At 44.0% G+C, this 17991-nt stretch overlaps 1 protein-coding gene and 1 pseudogene across 2 annotated transcripts in view; one reads left to right on the top strand and one right to left on the bottom strand.

Moving 5' to 3' along the window:
* Positions 1–2765, bottom strand: part of LOC148508103 (uncharacterized) — an 88033-nt gene extending 85268 nt beyond the window's left edge. Inside the window, exon 1 of the mRNA XM_088445299.1 lies at positions 2633–2765. The gene's annotated coding sequence lies outside the window, so the exon portion shown is untranslated. The remainder of the gene's footprint in view (positions 1–2632) is intronic.
* A 228-nt stretch (positions 2766–2993) lies between these two features.
* On the top strand, positions 2994–16470 carry LOC148508104 (uncharacterized; annotated as a pseudogene). Its single transcript, XR_015869622.1, has 3 exons — positions 2994–3064; positions 8100–9025; positions 11991–16470. The product of XR_015869622.1 is annotated as an uncharacterized LOC148508104 (transcript).
* The last annotated feature ends 1521 nt before the right edge of the window (positions 16471–17991 follow it).

A 17991-nucleotide genomic window follows, 5' to 3' on the forward strand; every position in this document is an offset into this window, starting at 1 on the left:
GAGCTATGGCACCTGCAAGGAAGCAGGCCAGACTGAGCCTGTGTTAACCTGCAGGAAGCAGGGCTAAGCTGACTTTGGATTTTTATTTGCAGACTAGTTGCACTTTAATATTGAGGGTTCAAGAAGTGAGCTAGTGCCCTAAACAAGGGCTAGGTTGTTTATTATTTTTCTGTTTCCTGATTTCACATGCTGGAAGTAAAGCACCATTTATGTTTATTTAACTTGAATGCTATGTGTGGACTCTAATTCTGCACCTACTCACTGCACCACTGACCCCAGTCTTCCGAGCTAATTAACCCCAAGTTATCACAATACTTATCCGGATTTCTGTTACAATATCTGGACGTGTAACATATATATTTATCCTCCACCCAGGAGTTATAGGATTACTTCTTCCATCATCTGCAACAATTGTTTATATTTTACTTTGAAATTGTTTTTAGGTTTGTATTTAATATGATAAATGCTTCTACTTATGCTGGGCATACACGGCCAGATAAAATGGCTGTTAGACCGACAGACATTTTATCTGGCCGGCTGCCAGCCGCAGATGTCGCCGGCATACACTGTGAGATTTCTCTCACAGTGTATTCGGCAGACATCTGCGCTCCGCCCCCGGGGGAGGAGACATTTCCCTGTTCCTTCCGTAGGAAAGAACACAGGAAATGTCTGTCTGTCAGCCGCTCTGGGCATACACTGCCCGATGCGGCCGACAGTTTACCGGGAAATATTGCATCGGACGGGCATGCTGGACAATCCGGCATGCCCGACCGAGCAATATTTAACCCTCGGTCGCCCCCCCCCACACGCTACAATTATCGGGGCGATAATTGTAGCGTGTATGGCCAGCATAAGTGACGCAAACAGAATTTATTGGTCAATATTTTATTAAAGATCCAGAGTTAATAATCTCTCTCAATTTGGATTTGTGATCATTGTTAATTTGTATTAGTATCTTACAAGACATCTATCAGCGCTCCCTATTTCCTTTTTTTTATAGTAACAAGGTCTGCGTCACCTGTATTATAGCAACAACTGGGCTTGCTCCACCTGTATTATAGCAACAACTGGGCTTGCTCCACCTGTATTATAGCAACAACTGGGCTTGCTCCACCTGTATTATAGCAACAACTGGGCTTGCTCCACCTGTATTATAGCAACAACTGGGCTTGCTCCACCTGTATTATAGCAACAACTGGGCTTGCTCCACCTGTATTATAGCAACAACTGGGCTTGCTCCACCTGTATTATAGTAACAACGATGTCTGCGGCTGCGCCACCTGTATTATAGTAACAACTGAGGGCCATATTCAATTTGATGGTGAAAAGTCCAAGGTCTGACTTTTGGCATCATCGCAGGTTTTTCAGGGATAAAGTATCAGGCGCGTGCCCGCTTTATCCCCGTATTCAATTAGGATCCGGCGAAAACGGGGCACGGCGGAAAGGTAAGCATTGAAAAATCCAGGGAATTTTTGGTAAATGTTCCTGGGACCCCCCTAAACTATGGGTACCTCGGTTTTTGCCTGCTGAAGGTAATTGGGGTTTATAAATAGCTGCGGCAGGTGTACAAATGCGCCTGTGAAGAATAGCACTTAGCTTTTGGGGGGGAAAAATTAACTATGGCCATCAAATTTGGGCTACATGAAAATGGGTGCAAGCATATTTTGAAGTTCCTAAAATGATTTATTTCAAATTATTGAAAAATGCACCTGCCGCTACTACCCGCATTCTAAAAAACACCTGCCGCATACTTGGGAAGCCCTCAGGAATCAATTTTCCTAGTTTAGAAGTTTGTCCCCCAATATTTTTTTCTTTTTAACCCCAAAATTCAAGTAGCTTTTTTGGGGGGTCCTGAGGATTTTTTAAAACATTTTTTAACACAGATTACTTTTAGGACACTCCCAGGGCTGCAGGCTATTTTTTTTAAGCCTGCACCCCTAAACCCCAATTCTGCACTTTTTTTTTGCCATGTAAAACATGGTGAAAACTTATCCCCGTTTTTTAACAAAGACTTTTCGCACCGGCGAAAAGTCTTTGAAATTGAATACGGGTATAATTGAAGCAGGTGAAAATTACGTCATCGGCGATAAATTATCGCCTCAAATTAAACATGGCCCTTAGTCTGCACCACCTGTATTATAGTAACAACTGGGTCTGCACCACCTGTATTATAGTAACAACTGGGTCTGCACCACCTGTATTATAGCAACAATGGAGTCTGCACCACCTGTATTATAGTAACAACTGAATCTGCACCACCTGTATTATAGTAACAATGGAGTCTGCACCACCTGTATTATAGTAACAATGGAGTCTGCACCACCTGTGTTATAGTAACAGCAGGGTCTGCTCCACCTAATTTATAGTAACAATGGAGTCTGCAGCACCTGTATTATAGTAACAACTTAATCTGCGCCACCTGCATTACAAAAATAGGACACTACAGTGTATCCTACCAGCACAGTGACAATGCAACACCACAGTCTGCTCCAGCTGTACAATAGCAAGGAATCAGTTTCTGGTCTCCACGTAGTACAGCAAGGTGACACCAAAGTCTGCTCAGGTTACAGAATAATAATAATAATAATAATAATAATAATAATAATAATAATAATAATAATAATCTAATTACCTGCTATCAGACACAACACTGGTCGCTCCCCGTCCCTACTGCTTCCTGTGGGAATGATAGGAGGAGGCAGACATCAGACCAGGAGAAAATGGCCGCCGCTCCTAATGTAACTTCAGGGCCAGGGAACATGTTATTGTAGCTGGACTTGTATACAAAAAAATGGCCGCCGCCCTCCTGCACTGAAGACATGCATTATAGAGAAGTCTTGTCATTATAGAGAGGATTACCGGGCTGAATAAAACGGTTCGGCCCACCCGCCGTCTCTATGGCTGCAGTCTTCGACTCCTGAGTGTCGTTTGGAGGAGCCAATCAGATTGTTAAAAGAGACAAAGCAGCGATAAAGCCTATTAAAGATTACCACATGACGGTGGGAAGTGGACGGAGTTACATAGAACGCGAAGAAGACGACGTGTCTGTGTCCGGCAGTAGCAGGTAATGTGTCCTACTATACAGAGGGAGCAGCCTGTGGTGTCCTACAGGGAAACGGCCAGTGGTGCCGTACTATACAGAGGGAGCGGCCTGTGATGCCCTACTATACAGGGGGAGCAGCCTGTGATGCCCTACTATACAGGGGGAGGAGCCTGTGCTGCCCTACTATACAGGGGGAGCAGCCTGTGGTGCCCTACAGTGAAGTGGCCTGTGGTGCCCTAGTATACAGGGGGAGCGGCCTGTGGTGCCCTACTAAACAGGGGGAGCGGCCTGTGGTGCCCTACTAAACAGGGGGAGTGGCCTGTGGTGCCCTACTAAACAGGGGGAGTGGCCTGTGGTGCCCTACTATACAGGGGGTGGCCTGTGGTGCCCTACTATACAGGGATAGCGGGCTGTGGTGTTCTACTATACAGGGGGAGCAGCCTGTGGTTCTCTACTATACAGGGGGAGCAGCCTGTGGTGCCCTACTATACATAGCAAGGGCTTGTGGTGCCCTACTATAAAGGGGGAGCAGCCTGTGATGTCTTACTATACAGGGGAATCAGCCTGTGGATGTCCTGCTATACAGGGGGAGCGGCCTTTGGTGTCCTACTATACAGGGGGAGCAGATTCTGGTGTCCTACTATGCAGGGGAAGCGGCCTGTGGTGTCCTACTATACAGGGGGAGCAGCCTGTGGTGTCCTACAGGGAAACAGCCAGTGGTGCCCTACTATACAGAGGGAGCAGCCTGAGGTGTCCTACTATACGGGGGGAGCAGCCTGTGATGTCCTACAATACATGGGGAGCAGCTTGTGGTGCCCTACTATACAGGGGAAGCGGCCTGTGGTGTCCTAAAGGGAAACAGCCTGTGGTGTCCTACTATACAGGGGGAGCGGCCTGTGGTGTCCTACTATACAGGGGGAGTGGCCTGTGGTATTCTTCTATCAGGGGGAGTAGCCTGTGGTGCCCTACTATACAGAGTAAGTGCCTGTGGTGCCCTACTATAAAGGGGGAGCGGCCTGTGGTCTACTATACAGAGGAAGTCTCCTCATACAGCAGCACTGAGGGTCTCTGTACATATAGTATATACCAGTGAGGGGAGGCCTGGGCAATATACCCTGTACTGCCACACGGTCTCAACATACAGCAGCACTGGGGGGGTCTCTGTACCTATAGTATATACCAGTGAGGGGAGGCCTGGGCTATATACTCTTTACCAGTGGTTCCCAAACTTTTTTTTAATCATGGCACCCCTAAGCCCAAAGTTTGTTAATGAGAATTGGAAAAAAAAAATGGGTTAGGCTGGTGGACAGGTTTGCGCTTTTGTTTGTCCACATATTTACATTACAGTGACCATAAAATATTTGATTTGGTGCTGGACCACCAACTTTAGGCAAATGTCCTGAGGCACCCCAGGGTGCCACGGCGCACAGTTTGGGAACCATAGTACCCTGTATTATCACACAGTCTCTCATACAGCAGCACTGGGGGTCTCTGTACCTATAGTATATACCCTGTACTGTCACGTGGTCTCCTCATACAGCAGCACTGGGGGTCTCTGTACCTATACTATATACCAGTGAGGGGAGCCTGGGCTATATACCCTGTACTGTCACACAGTCTCCTCATACAGCAGCACTGGGGGTCTCTGTACCTAGAGTATATACCAGTGAGGGGAGGCCTGGGATTTATACCCTGTACTGTCACACAGTCTCCTCATACAGCAGCACTGGGGGGTCTCTGTACCTATAGTATATACCAGTAGTGTTCACTCTAGCTCCGGCGGCAGGCAGGGCGCTGAAGCTAGAGAAGGCACTGCCATGCGTGCGGCGTGGCCATTGAAAAGGGAGTGTGTCTTTAAGACGCGTCACCCTTTTCGTCACTCTTGGGGGCGTGGCCGGCACTTACGGACACGCCGGGTACCCCCAAGTGCTGCTGATAGGGAGAATAGATGCCGGGCCCATGCGCACATTTCCCCACCCGCGGGTGAAGGCAGCACCTGCAGGCTGTGAGAGCAGGGGGCGGGCGCTTTTTGCCCTCCTGAAGAAGGGCAGGGTGCGCTTTGCCCTCCAGAAGGAGGGCAGGGCACCGCGCCCCGCTAAAGCAGCCTAGCGGGAATGCTATACCAGTGAGGGGAGTCCTGGGATATATAACCTGAATGGGACATTATACAGTAACACCAGGGGATGTGTCTGGGTGATGACTGGAGAGGTGACTGCTGGGAATGGGACATTATACAGTAACACCAGGGGATGTGTCTGGGTGGTGACTGCTGGGAATGGGACATTATACAGTAACCCCAGGGGATGTGTCTGGATGGTGACTGCTGGGAATGGGACATTATACAGTAACACCAGGGGATGTGTCTGGGTGATGACTGGAGAGGTGACTGCTGGGAATGGGACATTATACAGTACCACCAGGGGATGTGTCTGGGTGATGACTGGAGAGGTGACTGCTGGGAATGGGACGTTATACAGTAACACCTGGGGATGTGTCTGGCTAATGACTGGAGAGGTGACTGCTGGGAATGGGACGTTATACAGTAACACCAGTGGATGTGTCTGTGTGATGACAGGAGAGGTGACTGCTGGGAATGGGACATTATACAGTAACACCAGGGGATGTGTCTGGGTGATGACTGGAGAGGTGACTGCTGGGAATGGGACATTATACAGTAACACCAGGGGATGTGTCTGGGTGATGACTGGAGAGGTGACTGCTGGGAATGGGACATTATACAGTAATACCAGGGGATGTGTCTGGGTGATGACTGGAGAGGTGACTGCTGGGAATGGGACATTATACAGTAACACCAGGGGATGTGTCTGGGTGATGACTGGAGAGGTGACTGCTGAGAATGGGACATTATACAGTAACACCAGGGGATGTGTCGGGTTGATGACTGGAGAGGTGACTGCTGGGAATGGGACATTATACAGTAACACCAGGGGATGTGACTTGGTGATGACTGTATCATTGTGTGTGTCAGATTCCTATAAGGTGTCAGGATGTCACTGTCTATGTCTCCTTGCAGGAGGGGGAGTATATAGAGGAACACAGGGGTCTGTACAAGGACGTGATGATGGAGAATCATCGGCCCCTCACATCACCGGGTAAGAGGAGACTGTCACTTATTGTACAGGGGAGATTGGGTATGGGTGCTCCCTATATACACACATCACCTGATAATCACATACAATGCCCTCAGTCACTGTGTGTCTCCTACAGATGGAGCCAGTAACAGAAATACCCCAGAGAGATGTCCCCGTCCTCATTATTCACAGGATTGTACAGAAGAGAATCACAGGACCCCACAGGAGCATCAGGTAGGAGGGATTTAGGGTAGTCCTCTCCCCGCCCCCCACCTCTCCCCATATACCATAGTGACTTCTCATTGTATGATCTGTAGTGGCGCTGTATCTATGTTACAATCTGACATTCTTTTATCTACTATCAGTTTATTACTTCTGACATTATCCAATGTTATTTTAATTGTTTTCTGACTTCATTTGGGCTGTATTGACTGATACAATAGGCAGATAATTGTATATCGTCTGAATACTACTCATTTAATACCTGTAGTGTTTATACATGGATGAACCTATGCCCCCATGCGCTCTCTCGCTCCTGTGCAGCAGGGTTACATGCTAGGTGGGAGGAGCTTCTCTGTGTGAGCAGACAGAGAGTGACTGACATCTTGGCAGGCTTGCTGTACAGAGGCACTATGTGGGTTGGGTCATTCATACACAGGGACAGGACCAGTGATGTCACAGCAACTCAGTGTCAGCTTTTTGACCTTCTTCAGCTTTTATCAGGACATTGCAGATGTGAGAGGAGGTGTCTGTAGAGGAGGAGAGGTGATACATTGTGTAATAGAGCTACAGTGTAATGTCAGGACATCAGTGATCTGTGTATGTGTCCTTCCCTATCCTTCATATAGCAATCACTGACTAATGTATATGGGGAGAGGTGATACGTTATGTAATAGAGCTACAGTGCAATGTCAGGGTATCAGTGATCTGTGGGCCTGATTCAGACCATCTCGCGAGCGGCTGTCCACTCGCAAGTGGGTTGATGTTCTGCACTGAGCATGCGCACGACGGCGGGAGCTCCGTCGTGTGCATGCGCCAGACGCGCCGAGCGAAGGAAAGTCCTTCGCTCGTTGTGTCTGATCAAAGGGGGCGTGCTGTCGATGTTGATTGACAGCACGCCCCCTTTGGTGGGCGTGCCGGGGGCGTGCCTCCCTGACGGGGGCGTTCCCAAGGGAACGCCTACCGTCAGAAGCCGGCCCACTGACATCACTAGTGATGTCAGTGGGAGTGATTTTGGCTCTGATAGAGCCAAAATCACTCCAGGCCTTGCGGTTGAAAACCTCAACCGCAGGCTCCGGCTCGCAGTTTCGATGGTCGCGATGGTCACGACCATCGCGGCCATCAAACTGCACGCTCGTATAGGCTGTGGGTGGTGACCCACAGCTATACGAGCGTCCAGGAGGACGCTCCAGAATTATGGAGGGCGGCCCTCATTCAGAGCGTGCGCTCTGCTCAGAGCGTACGGCTCTGAATGAGGGCCTGTGTATGTATCCTTCCCTATCCATCATATAGCAATCACTGACTAATGTATAGGAGGAGAGGTGATACGTTGTGTAATAGAGCTACAGTGCAATGTCAGGGCATCAGTGATCTGTGTATGTGTCCTTCCCTATCCATCATATAGCAATCACTGACTAATGTATAGGAGGAGAGGTGATACGTTGTGTAATAGAGCTACAGTGCAATGTCAGGACATCAGTGATCTGTGTATGTGTCCTTCCCTATCCATCATATAGCAATCACTGACTAATGTATAGGGGGAGAGGTGATACATTGTGTAATAGAACTACAGTGTAATGTCAGGGCATCAGTGACCTGTGTATGTGTCCTTCCCTATCCATCATATAGCAATCACTGACTAATGCAGGGTTATAAGGACACATGCGTCAAATCTGATATAAATATATGGTCTGATGAGGAATCGGAAATTAATAAACTTTTTTTATTGTTTTGTGGTTATTTAGGGTGAATACCTCTAATTTTAAAATGGGAGATATAGAGGGAGAAGAAGAGACGTATGTGACTAATATCAAAGAAGAAGATACAGAGGGAGAAGAAGAGACGTATGTGACTAATATCAAAGAAGAAGATATAGTGGGAGAAGAAGAGACATATGTGACTAATATCAAAGAAGAAGATACAGAGGGAGAAGAAGAGACGTATGTGACTAATATCAAAGAAGAAGCTATAGAGGGAGAAGAAGAGACATATGTGACAAATATCAAAGAAGAAGATACAGAGGGAGAAGAAGAGACGTATGTGACTAATATCAAAGAAGAAGATATAGTGGGAGAAGAAGAGACATATGTGACTAATATCAAAGAAGAAGATATAGTGGGAGAAGAAGAGACGTATGTGACTAATATCAAAGAAGAAGATATAGTGGGAGAAGAAGAGACGTATGTGACTAATATCAAAGAAGAATATTTAGAGGGAGAAGAAGAGACATATGTGACTAATATCAAAGAAGAAGATATAGAGGGAGAAGAAGAGACGTATGTGACTAATATCAAAGAAGAATATTTAGAGGGAGAAGAAGAGACATATGTGACTAATATCAAAGAAGAAGATATAGAGGGAGAAGAAGAGACGTATGTGACTAATATCAAAGAAGAAGATATAGAGGGAGAAGAAGAGACGTATGTGACTAATATCAAAGAAGAAGATACAGAGGGAGAAGAAGAGACGTATGTGACTAATATCAAAGAAGAAGATACAGAGGGAGAAGAAGAGATGTATGTGACTGATATCAAAGAAGAAGATACAGAGGGAGAAGAAGAGACGTATGTGACTGATATGAAGGCACAAGATATAGATGGAGAAGAAGAGACTTATGTGAGGAGTGATAAGCAATGTAAGGAGGAGGAAATCCCTACAGATATCAGCACAGGTGAGTAATAAACACTTATTACAGAAAAGAGTAACATATTCTCCTTGATCAGTCAGTACAACAATCTCTTATCCTACACCCTCTGTCAGTACAAACTAATGAGGGAAATGTATCTGCCCAGTGGGGGAGTCAGGAGCCATCAGCCCCTATTATACTCCTGCTCTCCCCATCACATCATGTCACTGTGTGTTACCAGTCCAGAGATCTGACCAGTCTCCTCCCCACACTCTCTGGTGTATCTCATACATCAGGAGCCATCAGCTCCTATTATACTCCTGCTCTCCCCCTCACATCATGTCACTGTGTGTTACCAGCCCAGAGATCTGACCAGTCTCCTCCCCACACTCTCTGGTGTATCTCATACATCAGGAGCCATCAGCCCCTATTATACTCCTGCTCTCCTCCTCACATCATGTCACTGTGTGTTACCAGCCCAGAGATCTGACCAGTCTCCTCCCCACACTCTCTATGCATTGTGCTGGTGTAAGTTACCTGTATATCGAGACTAACTTATTATGTGACCCTGCGTATTATTATGGTTCATGGATCCTACAGACAAGACAACAGGGATTGTGTGTTATGGTAGCAATACAATACACACCCCAAGTACTGACGAATGTCAGTCACTGTAATCACTGCAATCACCTCCTGTATGCCCATCCAGTGATACAACTTTTAGGTGCAATGTTCTGCAGAAGTATGTGGGGATCCCTAGTCTAGCAGCCTAACATCACCAAGGCCGGGACTTCTTCCCACTGTACCATCCTGTAATACCGTCCTGCTAGCAGGAGACAAAGCTCCGCTCTCCAGTATCTCCTTGTAGGAGCCTAAACGCCACACCCTAGAGGATGTTACACAGTACTGAGCTCCATCCCCCTCCTGTCCTGTCCTGTCCTGTCCTTGTAATACAGCTCAGTGCCCACAATGTAGGTGTACACCCCTGTGCAGGTAACTCATTGTGTCCCCTGGTATTGGGTATCCCTGCAGGGGGGCTGGGTGTGATGTACACTCACCCTGATTACTAGTTACCCCCTGTGGTGTGAGAGCCTTAGTGTCTGAGAGTTACCGGGATAGAACAATGAGACTTAGAGGATTGGTAATGAGGAGGGGGATCTATGATAATGAAGGGACCCTACTCTAGTTATCTCCTCGTAGTCATGTGTGACATCCTGCACCCTCCAGCTGTTCTGTGCTTCATGCCTCAGAGACAGACAGACTTCCTCTAATACCTTTCATATGTCACCTGGCAATGTTACATATACACAACATGACAGCCTAACTGTACACATTACTGCTATACACCCCGTATGTGCTGTCTATACCCATCACCCACAGTATATGCTGTACATTACTACTATACACCACTTATGTGCTGTCTATACCCCTCACCCACAGTGTATGCTGCACATTACTACTATACACCCCTTATGTGCTGTCTATACCCCTCACCCAGTGTATGCTGCACATTACTACTATACACCCGTTTATGTGCTGCCTATACCCCTCACCCACAGTATATGCTGCACATTACTACTATACACCCCTTATGTGCTGTCTATACCCCTCACCTACAGTATATGCTGCACATTACTACTATACACCCCCTTATGTGCTGTCTATTCCCCTCACCCACAGTATATGCTGCACATTACTACTATACACCCCCTTATGTGCTGTGTATATCCCTCAACCACAGTGTATGCTGCACATTACTACTATACACCCCCTTATGTGCTGCCTATTCCCCTCACCCACAGTATATGCTGCACATTACTACTATACACCTCCTTATGTGCTGTCTATACCTCTCACCTACAGTATATACTGCACATTACTACTATACACCCCTTATGTGCTGTCTATACCCCTCACCCACAGTGTATGCTGCACATTACTACTATACACCCCGTTATGTGCTGCCTATACCCCTCACCCACAGTATATGCTGCACATTACTACTATACACCCCCTTATGTGCTATCTATACCCCTCACCCACAGTATATGCTGCACATTACTACTATACACCCCCTTATGTGCTGTCTATACCCCTCAGCCACAGTATATACTGCACATTACTACTATACACCACTTATGTGCTGCCTATACCCTTCACCCACATTATATGCTGCACATTACTACTATACACCCCTTATGTGCTGTCTATACCCCTCACCCACCGTATATGCTGTACATTACTACTATACACCCCCTTATGTGCTGTCTATACCCATCACCCACATTATATGCTGCACATTACTACTATACACCCCCTTATGTGCTATCTATACCCCTCACCCACAGTATATGCTGCACATTACTACTATACACCCCCTTATGTGTTGTCTATACCCCTCACCCACAGTGTATGCTGCACATTACTACTATACACCCCCTTATGTGTTGTCTATACCCCTCACCCACAGTGTATGCTGCACATTACTACTATACACCCCCTTATGTGCTATCTATACCCCTCACCCACAGTATATGCTGCACATTACTACTATACACCCCCTTATGTGCTGTCTATACTCCTCAGCCACAGTATATACTGCACATTACTACTATACACCCCTTATGTGCTGTCTATACGCCTCACCCACAGTGTATGCTGCACATTACTACTATACACCACTTATGTGCTGCCTATACCCCTCAGCCACAGTATATACTGCACATTACTACTATACACCCCTTATGTGCTGTCTATACCCCTCACCCACAGTATACGCTGCACAGTACTACTATACACCCCCTTATGTGCTGCCTATACCCCTCACTCACAGTATTTGCTGCCAAACGAACAGTCCATGAAATAGCCAATGCCAACTGACGAGAGCTGTCACTGCTGGGTGATGTGGTTCTTTTTATATTTTGAGACGTCTTTATTATTTAGTAATTTTAGTGTTATTATCTGTAACCTGCAAAAACATTTTGTATACATTTTATTTTATTTCTAACAGATGGAGGCACAATCAAGAATACCTCGGAGGGAGATCTCATTTTGTGTCCACATTTTAAAATACAAGATAACATCACCAAGGATTCTCCAGGAGACATCCCCATTACTCTGAATTTGCATCCAGTACCTCACAGTGCAGATATATCATCTGTTCCCTCTAATCATGAGGAATGTTCCCCTGATACCTCCAATATTGCTACACACAGTACAGCTCACAGAGATGATAAAAACTTTCTCTGTTCTGAGTGTGGGAAATGTTTCTTAAGGAAATCAGATCTTGTTACACATCAAAGATATCACACAGGGGAGAAACCATTTCCTTGCTCTGAGTGTGGGAAATGTTTTACATGCAAATCACGTCTGGTTATACATCAGAGAACTCACACAGGGGAGAAACCATTTCCATGCTCTGAGTGTGGGAAATGTTTTAGGGTAAAATCATATCTTGTTATACATCATAGAACTCACACAGGTGAGAAACCGTTTTCATGCCCTGAGTGTGGGAAATGTTTTACACAGAAATCATATCTTGTTACACATCAAAGAAGTCACACAGGTGAGAAACCATTTTCATGCCTTGAGTGTGGGAAATGTTTTAAATCAGCTCTTGTACATCAGAGATGTCACATAGGTGAGAAACTGTTTTCATGCACTGAGTGTGGGAAATGTTTTACACAGAAATCAGCTCTTGTTATACATCAGACATTTCACACAGGTGATAGGCCATTTCCATGCTCTGAGTGTGGGAAATGTTTTAAGGTAAAATCAGAACTTGATAGACATCATAGAACTCACACAGGTGAGAAACTGTTTTCATGCCCTGAGTGTGGGAAATGTTTTATACGTAAATCAGAACTTGTTAAGCATGAGAGAAGTCACACAGGTGAGAAACCATTTCCATGCCCTGAGTGTGGGAAATGTTTTACACAGAAATCATATCTTGTTACACATCAAAGAAGTCACACAGGTGAGAAACCATTTTCATGCCTTGAGTGTGGGAAATGTTTTACACAGAAATCAGCTCTTGTTGTACATCAGAGATGTCACACAGGTGAGAAACCTTTTCCATGCCCTGAGTGTGGGAAATGTTTTAAACATAAAACACCTCTAGTTAGACATCAGATATGTCACACAGGTGAGAGGCCATTTCCATGCCCTGAGTGTGGGAAATGTTTTACGCAGAAATCATCTCTTGTTATACATCAGAGAAGTCACACAGGTGAGAGGCCATTTCCATGTCCTGAGTGTGGGAAATGTTTTATGGTAAAATCAGATCTTGTTATACATCAGAGAAGTCACAAAAGTGAGAAACCATTTTAATGCCCTGAGTGTTTGAAATGTTTTTCACAGAAAATAAATCTTGTTAAACATCAAATAATACATAAAAAAAATATGAGCTGGTAAACCTGAAACAATACTTTAAATTGTTCAAATGCTTCAAATCCTTTGGCTAATTTTTTGTGTTTTGAGTACCAGCAGTAGCAGAATGAACAGTACACAGCACCATCAGTAGACTCAACATTGGTACATTATCCACACAATAATCAACCTTTATTAAACGGAAGTATATATTACAGTCATGGACAACAGAAGGGAACTGACAAAGGAAAGAACAGGGAGGGAAAGATGTATTTTGTGTTGCTATCCAAAAGCAAATAGTCCTCAGTCTCCTTGAACTCTAGCCAAGAGAATCCTGTGGTGACAAATTCCCAATGTTAGTCCATCTTGGAGAACATTACATCTTCCATCTGATTTAGATGTATTTGATGTACAGTACCCCATAATGACAACGTGTAAAAAGTTTATTTTGAGATTTTTGCAAATTTACCTTTAAAAAAAAACAAAAAAAACCCACTAATAAATCTCATGTACATAAGTATTCACGGCATTTGCCATGAAGCTCAAAATTTAGCTCCGGTGCATCTTGTTTCCACTGATCATCCTTGAGATGTTTCTACAGCTTAATTGGAGTCCACCTGTTGTAAATTCAGTTGATTGTACATGATTTTGAAAGGCATATACCTGTCTATATAAGGTCCCACACATGTCAGAGCACAAATCAAGCATGAAGTCCAAGGAATTATCTGTAAACCCCCGAGACAGGATTGTCTCAAGGCACAAATTTGGGGAAGGGTACAGAAAAATTGCTGCTTTGAAGGTCCCAATGAGCACACTGGCCTCCATCATCCATAAATGGAAGAAGTTCGGAACCACCAGGACTCTTCCTAGAGTTGGATGGCCGTCTAAACTGAGCGATCGGGGGAGAAGGGCCCTTGTCAGGGAGGTGACCAAGAACCCGATAGTCACTCTGTCAGAGCTAAAGCATTCCTCTGTGGAGAGAGGAGAACCTTCCAAAAGGACAACCATCTCTGGCCAGACGGAAGCCACTCCTTAGTAAAAAGCACATGGCAGCCCACCTGGGGTTTGCCAAAATGCACCTGAAGGGGTCTCTGGTCTGATGAGATAAAGATTGAACTCTTTTTGGCGTGAATGCCAGGCATTATTTTTGGAGCAAACCAGGCACCGCTCATCACCAGGCCAATATCATCCCTACAGTGAAGCATGGTGGTGGCAGCATCATGCTATGTAGATGTTTTTCAGTGGCAGGAACTAGGGAACTAGTCAGGATAGAGGGAAAGATGAATGCAGCAATGTACAAAGACATCCTGGATGAAAACCTGCTCCAGAGCTCTCTTGACCTCAGACTGGGGCGACGGTTCATCTTTCAGCAGGACAACAACCCTAAGCACACCGCCAAGATATCAAAGGAGTGGCTTCAGGACAACTCTGTGAATGTCCTTGAGTGGCCCAGCCAGAGCCCAGACTTGAATCCAATTGAACATCTCTGGAGAGATCTGAAAATGTTTGTGCACCGACGCTTCCCATCCAACCTGAGCTTGAGAGGTGCTGCAAAGAGGAAAGGGGCAAAACTGCCCAAAGATAGGTGTGCTGAGCTTGTGGCATCATATTCAAAAAGACTTGAGGCTGTAATTGCTGCCAAAGGTACATCAACAAAGTATTGTGCTAAGGTTGTGAATACTTATGTACTTGTGTTTTCTTAGTTTTGTTTTTTTTATTCAATTTGCAAAAATCTCAAAAAAACTTTTTACACATTGTCATGGAGTATTGTGTGTAGAATTTTGAGGACAAAAATGAATTTATTCCATTTTGGAATAAGGCTGTATTTCACTCCATGGTCTCTAAGGCTATTACATCTATCACTCTCCCTGTATCTCATCCCTCTGTACACATTGCCACCTCATTGCTCTACTCCCCTCATATACACCCATGAGCTTTTTCCTATATCACACCATGGTATATTCTCTAAGGCTATTACATCCGTCACTCTCCCTGTATCTCGCCCCTCTGTACACATTGCCTTCTCATTACTCTACTCCCCTCTTATATACACACATGAGCTTTTTCCTATATCACTCCATGGTATCTTCTCTAAGGCTATTACATCCATCACTCTCCCTGTATCTCACCCCTCTGTACACATTGCCACCTCATTACTCCCCTCCTATATACACACATGAGCTTTCTTGTTATCTATATACATTGACAAACATCCTTATCCTGTCACCATAAAAATCTTACATACACCTCCTACAACTATAATTATCTCTCTCTCCTGCTTCTATTAGCTGGTGACATCTCCAAATCCAGGCCCCACTCATAATGGAATATACATCCAGCAAACCTCATAAACGTCATGTTTCTCCCATCACCCTCCCAGTCACTATAATGTACCTTATGGAATGCACGCACTATCTTCAACAACTTTACATCCATCCATGAACTTTATCTCATAGAACCTCAACCCTCTGGAGATAACAGAAACATGGCTCACACAATCAGACACTCCCTACCCTGCAGCACTGTCACATAGTGACCTATACGTCACACAGCTCCAGGCCTGGTAATCGTAAAGGAGGAGGGGTAGGAATATTACTATCCCAATCTATCACATACACAGTTCTCCCACAGATACCATCACTCACATTTACATCATTTGTACATTCTATCAGGACTGTCACCCCTTTCTCTCTAGGTGTTGCTCCCTCACTTCCTATCCTCAGACATCACCACCATCATCATGGGTGATTTCAGTATCGCTACTTACAGTCCACAATCACCTCATTCCTCCAAGCTACTCTCTGTAACCTCCTCTCTCAGCTTTTCCCAATGGTCTCTACTCATCAGGAGGGTCACTGCCTTGTTCTGCTAGCACCAAGGAAGAACTAGAAGAGGTTGCCTGTCATTGATGCACATGTATAATATATAACTTATTGTTAGCTGTAACATGTATACATTATATGCAGTCAGTGATATATTAAAAGAAAGAATTAGAAATGTGAATATAGAATGAAGAGTGTGTAATAAGGAAATTCTGAGCCGTGCGGCCCTACCATTAATTGTTCATATTTATGTTTATATACTGTATATACGTGTCTTTCTCACTTGTCTATTGTTATATATTGTGATAATAAATTCCTTATTCCAAATCCCTCAATATTGATCAGTGTTTTATTCTCTGTACTCTTATGTCTATTTCACATTCATTGGTGATCTCAAAACATCTTCCATAGAGAATATCATCTGATTCCTTTTACAGTACAGACAAATTAGTCAGTGTATTATGTTTTGTTCAATGTATCTCTTATTATAATCCTCATATAGTTCCTGTATCTACTTTGCAGCTCATATACACTCTGTGGTTACTACAATGTATCATTCATTATAATCCTCATATGTATACTGTATCTATTCTGCAGCTCATGTACACTCCGTGGTCTCTACAATGTATCTTTTATTATAATCCTCATGTATACTGTATCTATTCTGCAGCTCATATATACACTCTGTGGTGTCTACAATGTATCTTTTATTATAATCCTCATATAGTTCCTGTATCTACTTTGCAGCTCATATACACTCTGTGGTTACTACAATGTATCATTCATTATAATCCTCATGTATACTGTATCTATTCTGCAGCTCATATACACTCTGTGGTGTCTACAATGTATCATTATAATCCTCATATGTATACTGTATCTATTCTGCAGCTCATGTACACTCTGTGGTGTCTACAATGTATCTTTTATTATAATCCTCATATGTATACTGTATATATTCTGCAGCTCATATATACACTCCGTGGTCTCTACAATGTATCTTTTTATTATAGTCCTTATATGTATACTACATCTATTCTGCAGCTCATATACACTCTGTGGTGTCTACAATGTATCATTTATTATACTCATATGTATACTGTATCTATTCTGCAGTTTATATACACTCCGTGGTGTCTACATTTATTATACTCATATGAATACTGTATCTATAATGCAGCTCATATACACTCCGTGGTGTCTACAATGCATCTATTATACTCCTCATATGTATACTGTATCTATTCTGCAGCTCATATACACTCCGTGGTGTCTACAATGTATATAATTTATTATATTCCTCATATGAATACTGTATCTATTCTGCAGCTCATATACACTCCGTGGTGTCTACAATGTATATAGTTTATTATACTCCTCATATGAATACTGTATCTATTCTGCAGCTCATATACACTCCGTGGTGTCTACAATGCATCTATTATACTCCTCATATGTATACTGTATCTATTCTGCAGCTCATATATACTCTGTAGTGTCTACAATGCATCTATTATACTCCTCATATGTATACTGTATCTATTCTGCAGCTCATATACACTCCGTAGTTACTACAATGTATCTATTATTATAATCCTCATATGTATACTGTATCCTGCAGCTCATATGCACTCTGTGGTGTCTACAATGTATAATTTATTATACTCCTCATATGTATACTGTATCTATTCTGCAGCTCATATACACTCTGTGGTGTCTACAATATATAATTTATTATCCTCATATGTATACTGTATCTATTCTGCAGCTCATATACACTCCGTGGTTACTACAATGTATCATTTATTATAAGAATCATAT

The sequence above is a fragment of the Taudactylus pleione genome, unplaced genomic scaffold (genome assembly GCF_031769625.1).
Source record: "Taudactylus pleione unplaced genomic scaffold, aTauple2 ptg000377l, whole genome shotgun sequence".
NCBI lineage: Eukaryota > Metazoa > Chordata > Amphibia > Anura > Myobatrachidae > Taudactylus > Taudactylus pleione.